Here is a 14,876-nt window from a genome sequence, read left to right as displayed (position 1 = left end):
AAAGGCTTTGCATGGGAAAAACTTGATTTGAACTTAGCCACCATCTAAAAAGAGGAGATGAATGGCTCATAGAGGATAGGAAGACTGATATTCTTTGCAATTTTTTAGAGATTTATTTATTTATGCATATAAGAACTGGGGTACAGGCCAGAGGTGTGGGGGGTCGGGGTGAGAGGATTCACTAGAGACAGAGTGGGGAACAGAACAGGCAGGTTGACTAAATACACTGCTGAGGGGAGCAGCAGGTAAGAGAGGAGAGGTCTGCTATGCTATGTGGGTTGTGGGTCAGCTCCCTGGCCAGGGATTGACCTCGCACTGCAGTAGCTGCAGATAGCTTCTTAGTGCTGAGACTTAACCCCTTGCACCACCAAGGAGGCCCTAAGACAATATCATTCTTGTATTTAAATTATACCAGCTCACTGGACAAGAAAGCAATTGCTTAGAAAGTGTGAACTGGTCCATTCTGGAGTGTATGAATACTATTACAACAATTGGTCTCTGAATTGAATCTTCTCTCAGAAATGGGTCTAAGGAAAATATTGCTTAGCACTAAACCACTCCTTGCCATAAACTTGAATAAAAAATTTGTTTTAATGAATTAAGGAATTTGTGATTTAGTGAAGCAGAAGACATGGTGTTCCATGCAAAGCCATGAGCCTAGGAGAGGCAGAAAAGACATGAAGCCAGTTGACAGAGACATTGAGTTGTACCTTACCGAATTCTGTATGTCAGTCAATAAACAGCAGAAGTGCCTGGGTATTCCCAAAGCTAAAGCTAGCCCTGATCAGGCAATAAATTAGAGATGAAGGGGAGAACATTCTCTCTTCAGACCAGGGAAACCTCTTTAGGAATCAAGAACTCAGGATGACTTAATGGAGTGGATCTGTTGCTTAGACTATGAACACACATAGGTGCATAAATGACTGTATTTGAGATTCTAGGTGTATTAGGCTCTGCAAAATTGAATCCCTGAGGTCTAGGCCTTTATAGCCCCAATTTCCTCTAGGAAAACAGAAAATAAGCAAAACAATATTTTCTTTATATAATGAAAATCACAGTGTATCTATCAACAAAAGTAGAGACTCTCTTTAGCTCTCTTAAAAAGAATATTTAATTACAGAGATATTACTCGCAGAAAAAAGGTGAGAGAGAAGGCTCTCCAGTTCACTGATTCCAGAGATGGGACTGTATCTCAAAGACAGACTAGATCTCAATCTCTCCAAAATTCCACTTTGCTCTTCCTTTCTGAATTTCTTCTCTAGTTGCCTTTCCCTCTTCATGCCAAACAGCTTGTTGTAAGTGAATATCACATGTATGTTGTTAGATCATGAATATCAAGATGCAAAAAAGGCTATGTGTGCCTTAGCACTCTGACCAAGATGATTTTACCTTTTAATGAAACATTGTAATACATAATAAAATGTCATGGGGCCACCTTGGGATCCCCAAATGCCAGGATAAAACATCTTTATATGAAAGTTTCTTCAGTTATGAGACTTATTTCTTTAAAGTAATGACATGATAAACTTAAATATTTTTTTCTTAGTAAATATCAAATATTTATCACAAAGCATGTCTGCATACAAGCTGAAGAAAGCCAGTCAGGGTGGGAATGGCCTTAAACATTGTCAAGAACAAAAATGACCTAGAAAGCCTGTTAAAACAGATTCCTTGGCCCTGTTCCAAGAATTTTTGATTTAGTAGGCCTGGGGCCAAGTCTGAGCATTTTTATGTCTAAGAAGTTCACAGGTTATGGGCTTCCCTGCTGGTGCAAGGGTTAAAGTCTCAGTACTATCAAACCATCAGCAGCCACTGCAGCATGAATTCAATCCCTGGCCAGGTAGCTGACCCACAAGGCACAGCAGACCTCTCCTGTCCCACTATTCCCCTCAGCAGAGTGTTTCAATAGATCACCTGTTCTGCTCCCCACTCTGTGAATGCCCACTCTTTGAATCCTCTTACCCCCACACTTCTGTCCTAAGCCCCAGCTCTTGTATGCATAAGTAAATAAAAATAACTTTAAAAAAAAGAAGTTCACAGATTATTTTTATGTTGCCAGTCAGGGAACATACATAAAGAACACCTGGTCTAACACTTTGTTTCTCCAAGAATGACCTTCAGAAAATCAAGCCCCACTATAGACTTACTGATCAGAATATACATTTTAACAGGATCCTCAAATAGCTCTTTGTTTTGAATAATAGCTTTATTGAAATTCATAGGACACCCATACAAAATGTACAATTCAACAGATTCTAGCATGTTTCCATAAGTATGCAACCATCACCACAATCTAATTTTAGGACATTTTCATCATTCTCAAAAGAAATCTCATGCCAATTAGCAGCCATACACCATTCCCCTCTATCCTGCTAGGCCTTGGCAAACACAAATTTACTTTCCGTTTTTATCAATTTGCTGGCTGTAAGTATTTTTTAAATGAGGTCATATAATATGGTTTATTTTGTATCTGATTTCTATCACTCAGTATAAGATTTTAAATGTTTGTCCATGCTACATTATATATCAGTACATCATTCCTTTTTATGGCTGTGTAATATTTCACTACATTGCTATGACACATGTTTATCCAGTTAGCAGTTGGATATTATGATTATTTCTGTTTTTTGGTTATAAATAATGTTGTGAGTAGTTATGTACAGATTTTTGTCTGGATATATGTTTTGAATTCTCTCAGGTATATACATAGGAGTGGGGTTGCTGGATCAAATGATAACCCCATGTTTAACATTAAGATACTCCCAACCTATTTTCCAAAGTGGCTACAGTAGATAATAATCCCACTAGCAATATATAAGTGTTTCTACTTCTCTACATCCTTGTCAATAACTTATAATTGTCTTTTATTTCAGCAAGTCTAGTTTATGTGGAGTGGTCTCTTGTTTTTAATTTGTACTTCTCTAATTATTAATGATGCTGGGTATCTTTTTATGTATGTCCTGGCCATTTTATGTATTCTTTGGAGGAATGTCTATCCCAATCCCACATGGTTCTTATGTATACTAAAGTTTGAGATGTCCTTTTCCTAGGAGAGGATTTGGATTACAGACTGACTTATATTTAGGACAGTGACTGTCAGTTGGGGGTGATTTTGTTATCCAGGGGATACATGTCCACGTAAGAAAACATTTTTGGTTAATGTAACTGGGGGAGCATTGGGGTGAACTAGAGGGTGCTAATAAATGCACAGTGTAGGGTGCTAATAAACATTTACAATGCACAGGATAAATCTTCACAAGAAAGAATTACACATACCAAAATGTCACTAGTGTCAACGTTACTAAACTCTGATCTAAAGGAGCCTACAATCCTCTTTTCCAGGGATTGAGGTGTTTGGCAGGGTGTAGGACTTTGAATGCTAAAAAGCAGAACATTGCTGATAAACCAAGATGATTGATCATCTTAATGCATAGGGTTGTATGCATGCTAGGCTCTCAGATTACAACAATATTGGACTAAAGACAACTCACAGGGTGAAATAAAGGCTGAGGAGCTGGAAAGATAACTTCTCAGGGACTCTCCTGCACTCATCCCTCTGAGTTTCAGGGTGCTTTTAGACAACAAGGACCCCAGGGAGAATTCAAGTATCCCAGGGGCCTTGTGCCTCTGCGTCTCCATGTACCTTGAGCTGGTTCCAACTGCTAATAATTACTGGCTCTGCAAGAACTGCATGACTGCTGCAGTTGACATTTGCCCTACTTTCTTTAAAAAGGGGTTTAACAGGCCTCCCTGGTTGCGCACGGGAGTTGAACACTGCACTATGAGGCAGTCCGCAGCCTCTGCGGTATGAGTTCAATCCCGGCCGGCCATGGAGCAAACCACATGATGCAGCAGACCTCTCCTGCCTCTCGCGCTGCTGCCCTCAGCAGTGTGCTTTGGTCCTTCTGCCTGCTCTGCTCCCCGCTCTGGCTCTGGTGAATTCTCTCACCCTCCCACGCTTCTGACTGTACCCAGTGCTTGTATAAATAAATAAATAAATAAATAAATAAATAAATAAATCTTTAAAAATAATTAAAAAAATAATAAAAAAGAAATATATTTTAAAAGCACATTGACGTGATTTACTATGCATTCTGCTGAATGTATTAGAAAATAAAACTTGGGCCTCCCCGATGGCACAGGCGGTTAAGCGCCACACTGTGAAGCTGTCCGCAGCCTCTGCAGCATGGGTTCAATCCTGGCCAGCCGGAGAGAAACCTGCACGATGAGGCAGACCTCTCCTGTCTCGCCTGCTGCTGCCCTCAGCAGTGTGCTTTGGTCAATCTGCCTGTTGTGTTCCCCACTCTGTCTCTGGTGAATCCTCTCACCTCCCACACCTCTGGCCTGTACCCCAGCTCTTGTATGCATAAATAAATAAATCTTTAAAAAAATAAAAAGGGGTTTAACAATAAAAAGAATACAGCACAGGGTAGTCTGAGGGAAGCCCAGAGACAATGGCACAAAACCCATCACAATCTCTCTAGCTGGAGGAGAGTGTGATCAGAGGCTGTCAGAAATGGAAATGACCCTGAAGAGGCATTCATTCCCCTCATTCTACAGAGCTTGAGCAGCTCAGTGCTTTAACAAAGAGCAGTATGTTGATTCATTATCACTTGGGGGTAATGGGAGAATAATGCCCTTATAATCACCAGGATGGAGAAAGAAAACCAAAACCTCTCCTTTTAAAATCCTAGATGCCCCACTGGGACAGATTAGGTCATATTAGGAGAATGCAGTGTTCTTGGACCAGGTTAAATAGTGGCAGCTGGTAATGCTGTAGAGCTGAGCAGAGGTTCCCAAACTTCATGCAGTTGAACTGCCTGCAGGGCTTATTCCAACACAGCACCTTCCCTGCTGCACCCCCCCAACCCAAGGCTTATGATTTGGTAGCTCTAAGGTGAAATTAACATGTTTCCACACCTGAAGCAGAGTGAGAACTGGGATTGTCTCTACCCTTGCTACTCAATGTGCAGTCCGTGGGGCAACAGCATCAATATCAGCTGGAGGTAAACAAAGGCTCTCAGTTCCCACGCACACTGACTGAAAAGCCTGTGCATTTTGACAATGTCCCCAGTTGAACTGTTTGCCCATCAAGATAATTTAACTGAGTTGCTCGTACTCTTACAGATCTAAACCAGAGCCTGGCTACACATTAGAATCATCTGAAGAGATTTAGACATATCTACCTAAGACAAACCCCAGGTCAATTAATCAGAATATGTACATATGGGTATCCGTGTTTTTATTTATTTTTTTTATAGAGGCATGTTTTTATTTATTTATTTGTTTGTTGTTTTGTTTATACATGCACTGGGTACAGTCAGAAGCGCGCGGGAGGGTGAGAGAATTCACCAGAGCCAGAGCGGGGAGCAGAGCAGGCAGAAGGACCGACCGAAGTACACTGCTGAGGGGAGCAGCGGGTGGCAGGAGAGGTCTGCGCGCCATGTGGGACCCCGCCTCCGGTGGCAGGGGAGCAGCCGGGGATAGAACCGGCGCTGCAGAGGCTGCAGGCAGCTTTGCAACCAGCGCTCAACCACTGCACCACCGGGGAGGCCCTATCAGTGTTTATAAAGTCTCCACGTGCTTTTCAATGTGGGGTTAGGGTTAGCGTGCCAACCCTTGTTTCAAATACAATCAGACTCCCCCACATATTTCATATAGCAAAGTACATCAAAGTCACTAGCTATACTAGCTTAATACAGGACACAGGTGCTCTACTAAGAAAGCCTGCTCACCTGCTCCATTTATTGTCTTATGATTGACTCCAACTTTCCAATTACCTGCTTTGAACTTTGAGTTTCACCACCTGCCTTTCTCCTATTTAATTATCTCATCTAACTTCCTGACCTTGTCTCCAAGTTCACTTGGCTTCATTGCAGATAGAAAGTAGCTTCACTTTTAATATCTATCATCAGCATTAATCTAGAGCTAGGCCATTTATTTCAAAATCGCTTGTAACTCTTTCTGTACCTAATGCAGCCACACCTCATGGACCCAAGAAGCATCTGATGTGTGTAGCATCTCCAAAGCATTGGATGCTAGATAAACTGACCAGGGTACTTCCTCCTAGTCCAGCCACCAGTTCCCACAACCTAAGAGAATGTCTCCCTCTCGTCATTTAAGTATGCTCTAACAGGAGATTGGTGAAGATCTGTTAAGTAGCAATTCATTAAGATTGATGGCAAGGTTCCCACTCTCATAACTTACCCTGATGGTTTTACGAATGGAATAAACATTGACAAGACCTGAGAGATTTTTTTAAATCTGATCTGTGACACTAAGTGTCATTTTGCTATTCATCTCATTACACATGAAGGGCCAACTACCAGTTGTACAAAGTGAAAAAGATCATCATGGGTACCAAAGCAATCACTCATCTGGTGGCCCAGGATGTTGCAGTCATCCACTATACTGACCCCTTTAATCAAGAGGAAAGATGCCAATCAGATTGCTTTGGCAAGTTTTCTGATTTCATCAAATTTAACACTGGTATCACGAATGTGGTGGTGGGAGGTGCTAATAACTTGTGAAGATTTGGTGAGATCACTGAGAGACAGACACCCTGGTTCTTTTGATGCAGCCCATATCAAAGATGCCAGTTGGAACAGCTTTGCCACCCACTTCTCCAACACTTTTGCTATTGGCAAAAACAACAAACCTTGGATTTTTCTTTCCCAAAAGAAAGGTATTTTGCCTCACCATTGCTGCAGAGAGACAAGAGATTGGAAGCCAGACAGTAGTGGGTGAAATGTTTTCTAAATGACATAGCTGGGTGGAAAGTCTTAATACTTAAAGTTGTTACGGCACTATAGTGGCAGCAGGTAGTAGAGCAGAGCTGGCAAAGGAGGGCCCTCTGGCGTTCTCTAGTGGTCTCCCCACTGGCCTTTACCTCTCCCTGCCACACAACCATCTACTGGGCCCCTCTTTGGTGGCGCCACCCCTATATACTCCGTATCTCAACTCAGGTGTGCCCACTTACACATGTCCTCACCATACTCCAGGTGTCCACCATCAAGCATGCGTGTACTCTGAGCTCATGCTCCCAAACACCTCCTGCATTCACGGCTGCAAGTGACAGCCACAGAGTCCAACAGCCACAGTCAAAATCCTGAGAAGTTATCATTTACCCTACAGGCACACAAAAGAAGAAATTGCTTTATGGTGCTTATTAAAATTACAGACTCTTGATGCTACTGCAGACTGAATAAACCAGAAGCTTTTGCAAGTTTTGAGGGATCTGTGTTGTTTTACAAACATCCCAGGCAGTTCTGATTCATGTCAGTTAGGTGGCTACTGACCTAGACTCTCTGGTATGTCTTCACCTACTCCCCCAGCTTAGTGGAATTTGTAATAAACTCAATATCGAGGAAGTGTTCTGTTAAGAACACAAATCAGGAACTGTACATTAGTGTGTTCTCAGTTCACTCTGGAGAGACTAGACCCCAGTTATGTGTGTACCAGGCAAAAGCTAAGCTCTAATTCAATACTCTATCTTCTTCACTCTTGTCCAAACTTTCATGTAGCTTGCTGCGTGCCATTTCATGCTGTATTTGTTGTTACGATGGGAGTCATGTTCACAGGTTAAACTACCTGCATTCTGCCTCTTCATGTTTTTTTTTTTAAGTGATTTTTCTTGTTTCCTTAACAGTACTGCAAGTTTCTTGGTTAAAAGTTTTCTGTTCCATGACATGAATTTATATTCTCTTCCTAAAGCAAGGGATTGTTTTTCTCTGACATGTAGGGTAAGTTGATATTTGGCAGATAAATTTTTAGTACAGGGGAATTAAACAGGTCATACTAATTTACTCTTTTAGCACAAGGGTGATATGATGTTGTGACTTCTAAGAAATACATGTATTGGGGGCCTCCCTGGTGGCGCAACGGTTGAGCGCAGCCTCTGCAGCGCCGGTTCTATCCCTGGCTGCTCCCCGGCCACCGGAGGAGGGTCCCACATGGCGCATAGACCTCTCCTGCCGCCCGCTGCTCCCCTCAGCAGTGTACTTCGGTCCTTCTGCCTGCTCTGCTCCCTGCTCTGGCTCTGGTGAATTCTCTCACTCTCCCGCACTTCTGATTATACCCAGTGCTTGTATAAATAAATAAATCTTTAAAAAAAAAAAGTTTTGTGAATATTGCTCCCAATCTGGAACTTGTCTTAAAAAAAAAAAATACATGTATTGGATCATTCAGATGACAAACTATATTTCTCATATGTATTTGGTCTTCATTCTTAGTTCCTGGCTCACAGTTCCCCAAATCCTTGGGATTTCCTAAGTGTTATGAAGGAAAATAGCATCTCTTTTCACGTTACTGTGGGTAACCTTTGGAAGTAGCTGAGGATGAGGCTGGTTGCCAAGTAAACCAGAGTGAATTAAGGGTGGGACCTTATGTCCTGCAGCTTTATTTCCAGGAAGGAGTAAGAGGCTAAAGGCTGAATTCAATTGCCAATAATTGATGATTCAATCAATTATGTCTCTGTAATGAAACCTCCATTAAAACCCAGGGTGGGGGGCCTTCCTGGAGGCACTAAGGGCTAAGCACAGCACTGTGAAGCTATCTGCAGCCACTGCAGCATGAGTTCTAGCTCCATCTGGCCAGGGACCTACCCATATGGTGCAGCAGACCTCTCCTGTCTCACCTGCTGCGCCCCTCAGCAGTGTATTTCAGTCAGTCTGCCTGTTCCATTCCCCACTCTGTCTCTGGTGAATTCTCTCACCTCCTGTACCCAAGTTCTTCTATGTATAAATAAATAAATCTTTAAAAAATCAACAACAGGAGGAGGGGACTTTGGAAAGCTGAAATCTTCCATGTTAATGAACACATAGAATTTTGGGGAGAATGTTATGCCTAGAGGGCATGAAACTCCAGACCTTTCCCCATGCCTTGCCCTGAGCATGTCTCCCTTCTGATTGGTTCTGATAATATCCTTTGTAATAAATTGGTGACCTAGTGAGTAAATAAGTTTCCCAAGTTCTAGGAGTCACTTGTAAGTTAATCAAACTTGAGGAGGGTGTCCCGGGAACCTTGACCTATGGACAGTAGGTCAGAAGCAAAGGTGATGACGTGGGCTTGTGACTTGCATCTGAAGTAGAGGAAGGTCTTTGGAGACAGAATCCTTTACCTGTGGAATCTGATGCTTTCTTTGGGCAGATAGTGACAGAACTGAGCAGAATTGAGTTGAATGATTGGACATCCTGCAGGTGTCCAAGAATTGCCTGTTGTTGGGGGAAGCTCGTGTTGGAAATTGATCAGGGGGACACCTGGATAGGTGGCCAGCAGGAATAACTTTGGAGCGAGCCCCGCATAACACCTGAGATCTGGCTGCTGTTGCTAAAATCTTGGCCCTTTCTCTATGAGCAAGCCTTCCACGGGGGGTTTAGGAGTAGTTCCCTTTCTAACTTGTTTCTTTTCTCTTGAATATGAATAAAATAATTTAGATCTACCAAAAACACATTCCCTTTTCAAATGAAACAATGATTTGAAAGTGTTTCTAAATTTGAAAATACTATAGAAGTGAGAAACAAGTGTAAAGTTCTACGGAAACAGCAGACTGGTGGTAAGAAGAACGAGCTGTGAGCTAGGGGATGGATTCCAACCACTGGAACAATCTTGTGAAGGCTGGCTTCTTTTTCCTCATGCCACATGCTGGCATCAGCCTCTGTGTAAATTGTGGATGAAGCATTTACTCCAGTTACTATTTGAAAACCACCTTGCTGACAAACAGGAACAGTATTTGTTTTCTTTATCCAACTTTGCCATTTGTTTTCCATAGAGCAATTAGGTTTGGTTAGAGGTACACTTAAACACTGGTATAATTTTCTGTTGAAGATTAAATTGGTCAAAAGAGGGTCTCTGTTATTGGGCAGGAGATGAAAGCACAAAAAACTTTTGAGTAAGTATCAGAACCGGCAACCGATAAAACTGTTGCAGCAGATAAGTTTCTCTTTGATGTCTTCCTGGCAACACCACAGCTTATCTAAGTGAAAATATACCCACAGATCTCCAAAGTTGGCACTAAAATGGGAACCTTCTGTTTGGGAGAAGTAGCTGATCTTTCAGTCTGAAACACTTCCAGTTTTGCCCTTATGAACTCTGACTGATCAGTGCTTCTAAGCTATAATCATTGGGGAGGATACAATATTTTTTTAAATGCTTTGCCTCAAAAGTAGGTAAGTGAAGAAAATGGAAGTACCATGAAGTTATAACTCAGGTTAAGTCCAAAGTGTTCGAACAACATGTCAGCAAAAGCAGGAAAGAAAATATTGAATAATAATTTAAATCTGAATAATTCAGATTTAACATTTTAAAAGTATCCCAAATCAACTTGTAGTTCAATCTAGATGACTCTAAGGAATGTCTACCTTTTTATTCATGTGAACATTTCTCTATCATATAGTAGAATGCATATAGATTTTGGAGTCAGAGAGATTTGGGTTGGAATCCTGGTTCTAACTATTCAATCTTGGTTCTGGCTATCTAATCTTGAAAGAGATAACTTCATGGAGACATCAAGTTCTCAACCACAACTGGTCTTGATAGCGATGCTTACTATATTTTAGTTGTTGGTGATCATAATCCTACTTGTCAAATATTTTTTAATAAATTTTATTTTTATATTCCCCATACAATTAGAACCCCCTTATTTTTTACCCCAATCCCTCCCCTCCCTGCCCCCTACCCCCATAGAGTGTCTCTGGTTCATAGTTTTTTGTTGATTTTGATTTTCACTTTCTTATTCATTTTCCTGGTACCTTATTTAAGTTTTCTAGATTCCTGCTATAAGTGAGGCCATCCGGTATTTTTCTTTTTCTTTCTGGCTTATTTCGCTGAGCATGATCCCTTCCAGCGCCATCCATGTTGCTGCAAATTGCATGTGTTTATCTTTTTTGAATGCTGAGTAATATTCCACTGGCATATGTGTACCACATCTTTTTGATCCAGTCATCTATTTTTGGGCATTTGGGTTGTTTTCAAAGCTTAGTTTATTGTAAATAGTGTTGCTATAAACATAGGGGTGCAGGTGCTCTTTGGAATTGATGTTTCTGTGTCCTTTGGGTAAATACCTAGGAGTGGAATTGCTGGATCATATGGAAGCTCTATGTTTAGTAGGTCCAGAAATCTCCACACAGCTCTCCATAGTGGTTGGACCAGTTTGCACTCCCACCAACAGTGCAGAAGAGTTCCTTTTTCTCCACATCCTCGCCAACATTTGTTGTTGCTAGTTTTTTTAATGTGTGCCATTCTCACTGGTGTAAGATGGTATCTCATGGTAATTTTGATTTGCATTTCCCTGATTACAAGTGATGCTGAACATTTTTTCATATGCCTGTTGGCCATTTGCATTTCCTCTTCAGAAAAGTTTCTTTTTAGCTCTTCTGCCCATTTTTTGACTGGATTATTTTCTTTGTTTTTTTTTTTTGAGTCTGTTCAGCTCTTTGTAGATTTTTGTGATCAGTCCTTTATCATTAGTGTTGTGTGCAAAAATGTTCTCCCAGTCGGTGGGGTTTCTCTTTGGTTTTGTTATTGTCTCTTTTGCTGTGCAGGAGCTCTTTAATTTAATGTAGTCCCAGCTGTTTATCTTTGCCTTCACTATCACTGCTTTGGGTGATGTGTCTGTAAAGATGTCTTTGATGTGAATATCACGTAGTGTTTTGCCTATATTTCCTTCTATGTATTTTATGGTTTCAGGTCTTGTGTCTAGTTCTTTAATCCATTTTGAGTTGATTTTTGTGTATGGTGTGAGGTAGTGGTCAAGCTTCATTCTTTTGCATGTAGCAACCCAGTTTTCCCAGCACCATTTATTGAACAAACTTTCTTTGCTCCAATGCATAGTCTTTGCTCCTTTGTCAAAGATTAGTTGACCATAAATCTGTGGATTCCATTGGTCTGTATGTCTGTTCTTGTTCCAATACCATGTAGTTTTGATGATTATGGCTTTGTAGTATAGTTTGCAGTCTGGGAGTGTGATGCCTCCATTCCCTTTTTTTTTTCAGGAGAGCTTTGGCTATTCGGGGTTTTTTGTGATTCCATATGAATTTCATCAATAATTGTACTATTTCTTTGAAGAATGACATTGAAATTTTTATTGGAATAGCATTGAATCTGTATATTGTTTTTGGTAGGATGGCCATTTTAATAATGTTTATTCTTCTGATCCATGAGCAGGGGATGTCTTTCCATTTCTTTGTGTCTTCTTCTATTTCTTTTAACAGTGTTTTATAGTTTTTTTTGTATAGGTCCTTTACCTCTTTTGTTAGATTTATTCCCAAGTATTTGCTTTTTTTTGTTTGGATAATAAAAGTGATGTTTTTTTTTTTAATTTCTTCTTCTTCAGATTTATTGTTTGTGTATAGGAAGGCTACTGACTTTTGCATGTTGATTTTGTATCCTGCCACTTTACTGAACTGATTGATGAGTTGAATTAGTTTTTCTGTGGAGGTTTTGGGGTTCTCTATGTATATTATCATATCACCTGCAAATAGTGATAGTTTGTCTTCTTCTTTTCCTATTTGGATTCCTTGTATGTCTTTCTCTTGTCTTATTGCTCTGGCTAGGACTTCCAATATTATATTGAAAAGCAGTGGTGAGAGTGGACATTGTTGTCTTGTTCCAGATCTTAATGGAATTGCTTTCAGCTTTTCACCATTGAGAATGATATTGGCTGTTGGCTTGTCATAGATGGCCTTTATGATGTTGAGGTATGTTCCTTGTATCCCAAGAATTTCAAGGGCTTTTATCATGAATGCGTGTTGCACTTTGTCAAAAGCTTTCTCAGCATCTATTGATATTATCATATGGTTTTTATATTTCTTTTTGTTGATGTGTTGGATAACGTTGATTGATTTTCAAATGTTGAACCATCCTTGTGTTTCTGGAATGAATCCTACTTGGTCGTGGTGAATTATCTTGTGGATACATTGTTGGATTCTGATAGCTAAAATTTTATTGAGGATTTTTGCATCAGTGTTCATTGGGGAGATTGGCCTGTAGTTTTCTTTTTTTGTGTTGTCCTTGTTCGGTTTTGGTATTAGTGTAATGTTGGCTTCATAGACCGTGTTTGGTATTGTCCCTTCCTTCTCAATTTTTTGGAAGAGTTTGTGAAGGATAGGTACTAATTCGTCTCTAAATGTTTGGTAGAATTCATTTGTATATCCATCAGGTCCTGGGCTTTTGTTTTTGGGGAGGTTTTGATTACCATTTCAATTTCGCTGCTTGTAATTGGTCTGTTTAGGTGTTCTATTTCTTCTTTATCTAGCTTTGGGTGATTGTAGAGTTGTAGGAATTTGTCCATCTCCTCTAGATTGTTGAACTTGTTTCCATATAACTGTTCATAGTAGTTACTGATTATTCTTTTGATTTCTGCTGTGTCCATTGTGATTTCTCTTCTTTCATCTATGATCCTGTTTATTTGTGCTTTCTCCCTTTTTTCCTTTGTGAGCCTGGCTAGGTGTTTGTCTATTTTATTGATTTTTTTCGAAGAACCAGCTCTTGGTTTCATTGATCTTTTGGATTGTTTTTTTAGTTTCAATTTCATTTATTTCTGCTTTGGTTTTTATTATTTCTTTTCTTCTACTGGTTTTGGGTTTTTTTTGTTGTTCTTTTTCTAGATCTTTGAGCTTCAAGATTAGGTTGTTTCTTTAAGTTCTTTCTTGTTTCTTGATGTGAGCCTCTATTGCTATATATTTTCCTCTTATTACTGCTTTTGCTGCATCCCATACATTTATGAAATTGGTGTCCTCCTTGTCATTCAATCCAAAGAATTTTTTAATTTCTTCTTTGATCTCCTCGTTAGTCCAGTGGTCTTCCAGTAATGTGGTTTTCAATCTCCATGATGTAGGAGAGTTCCTTGCCTTCTTTTTATGGTTTATTTCTAGTTTGATGCCTTCATGATCAGAAAAGATGGTTGGTATGATTTCAATCTTGGTGTATCTGTTGATGTTTGTCTTGTGCCCCAGTATGTGATTGATCCTGGAGAATGATCCGTGTGTGCTTGAGAAAAATGTGTACTCCGTTTTTTTTGGGTTTAGTGTTCTATAGATGACTGTTAAGCCCAAGCGCTCTAGGTCCTTATTTAGAGTTTTAGTGTCTTTACTTATTTTTTGTCTTGTTGATCTACCCATTGTTGTTAGTGGTGTGTTGAAGTCTCCCATTACGTATGTGTTTTTTTCTGATGTCTGTTTTCAGAGATGACTTGTCAAATATTTCACTCGGCATTCATTCCATGTCCAATATTATAAGTCACTTCTGGAGATTCTGAAACTATTCATTACTAGGAGGGGAAAAAAAAAGCCTATGGTACTGATAGAAAAATTTGTTAGGAGAATTAAGGGGTGTTGTCAAAAATTAAAATGTTAAAATAGAGTCACAGATTCTACTCAATCAAAATCATTTCTCATCTCCATATCAGGATATCCTCATATCTTCCTAGTGGTATTTCAGAATTGTTATGAACCAATAACTTCTACATGCCTTATATTTTTCACCATTTCCAATGGGATGTTTTAGTGCAGCCATTCTCCTGTTACGCAATTGCATACTGGGAATGTGAGACAAGAGAGTGTCTTCTTGTTCACAAGAGGAGCAACATTCAGGCCTAGGTGAGAAAATGGTGCTATCACCAAAAGACCCTGTTACTTTCAACTAGCAAAGTGACTCAATGGGTCCTTCAGATTGTCTCCGTAGGGAGAGAGGGATGTTCTGTATATGAGAGGGAAACTAAATATTTGGTGGCCAAACAGTGCACTGTAATTTTATTTCTGTGACTGTGAATTCTGCTTTCCCTCTCCATCCTTCCCTAAAGGAAAATTCTGTGTCTATCCTATAGAGAATTTAGGCATGAATATCTAACTTACTTGTCCAATAAAATATGAGTGGAACGA

General features: G+C 40.0%; 1 pseudogene; it reads left to right on the top strand.

The window, feature by feature from the left end:
* The window catches only part of LOC119258588 (40S ribosomal protein S4-like), a 53,991-nt pseudogene extending 47,251 nt beyond the window's left edge, over positions 1-6,740 (top strand).
* Positions 6,741-14,876: the final 8,136 nt, after the last annotated feature.

Source organism: Talpa occidentalis, unplaced genomic scaffold, assembly GCF_014898055.3.
Source record: "Talpa occidentalis isolate TD23 unplaced genomic scaffold, MPIMG_talOcc4v2.1 talOcc4.5, whole genome shotgun sequence".
In the NCBI taxonomy this organism is placed as follows: domain Eukaryota; kingdom Metazoa; phylum Chordata; class Mammalia; order Eulipotyphla; family Talpidae; genus Talpa; species Talpa occidentalis.
The sequence above is the reverse complement of the archived record's forward strand: the minus strand, read 5'-3'. Positions and strand labels throughout refer to the sequence as shown.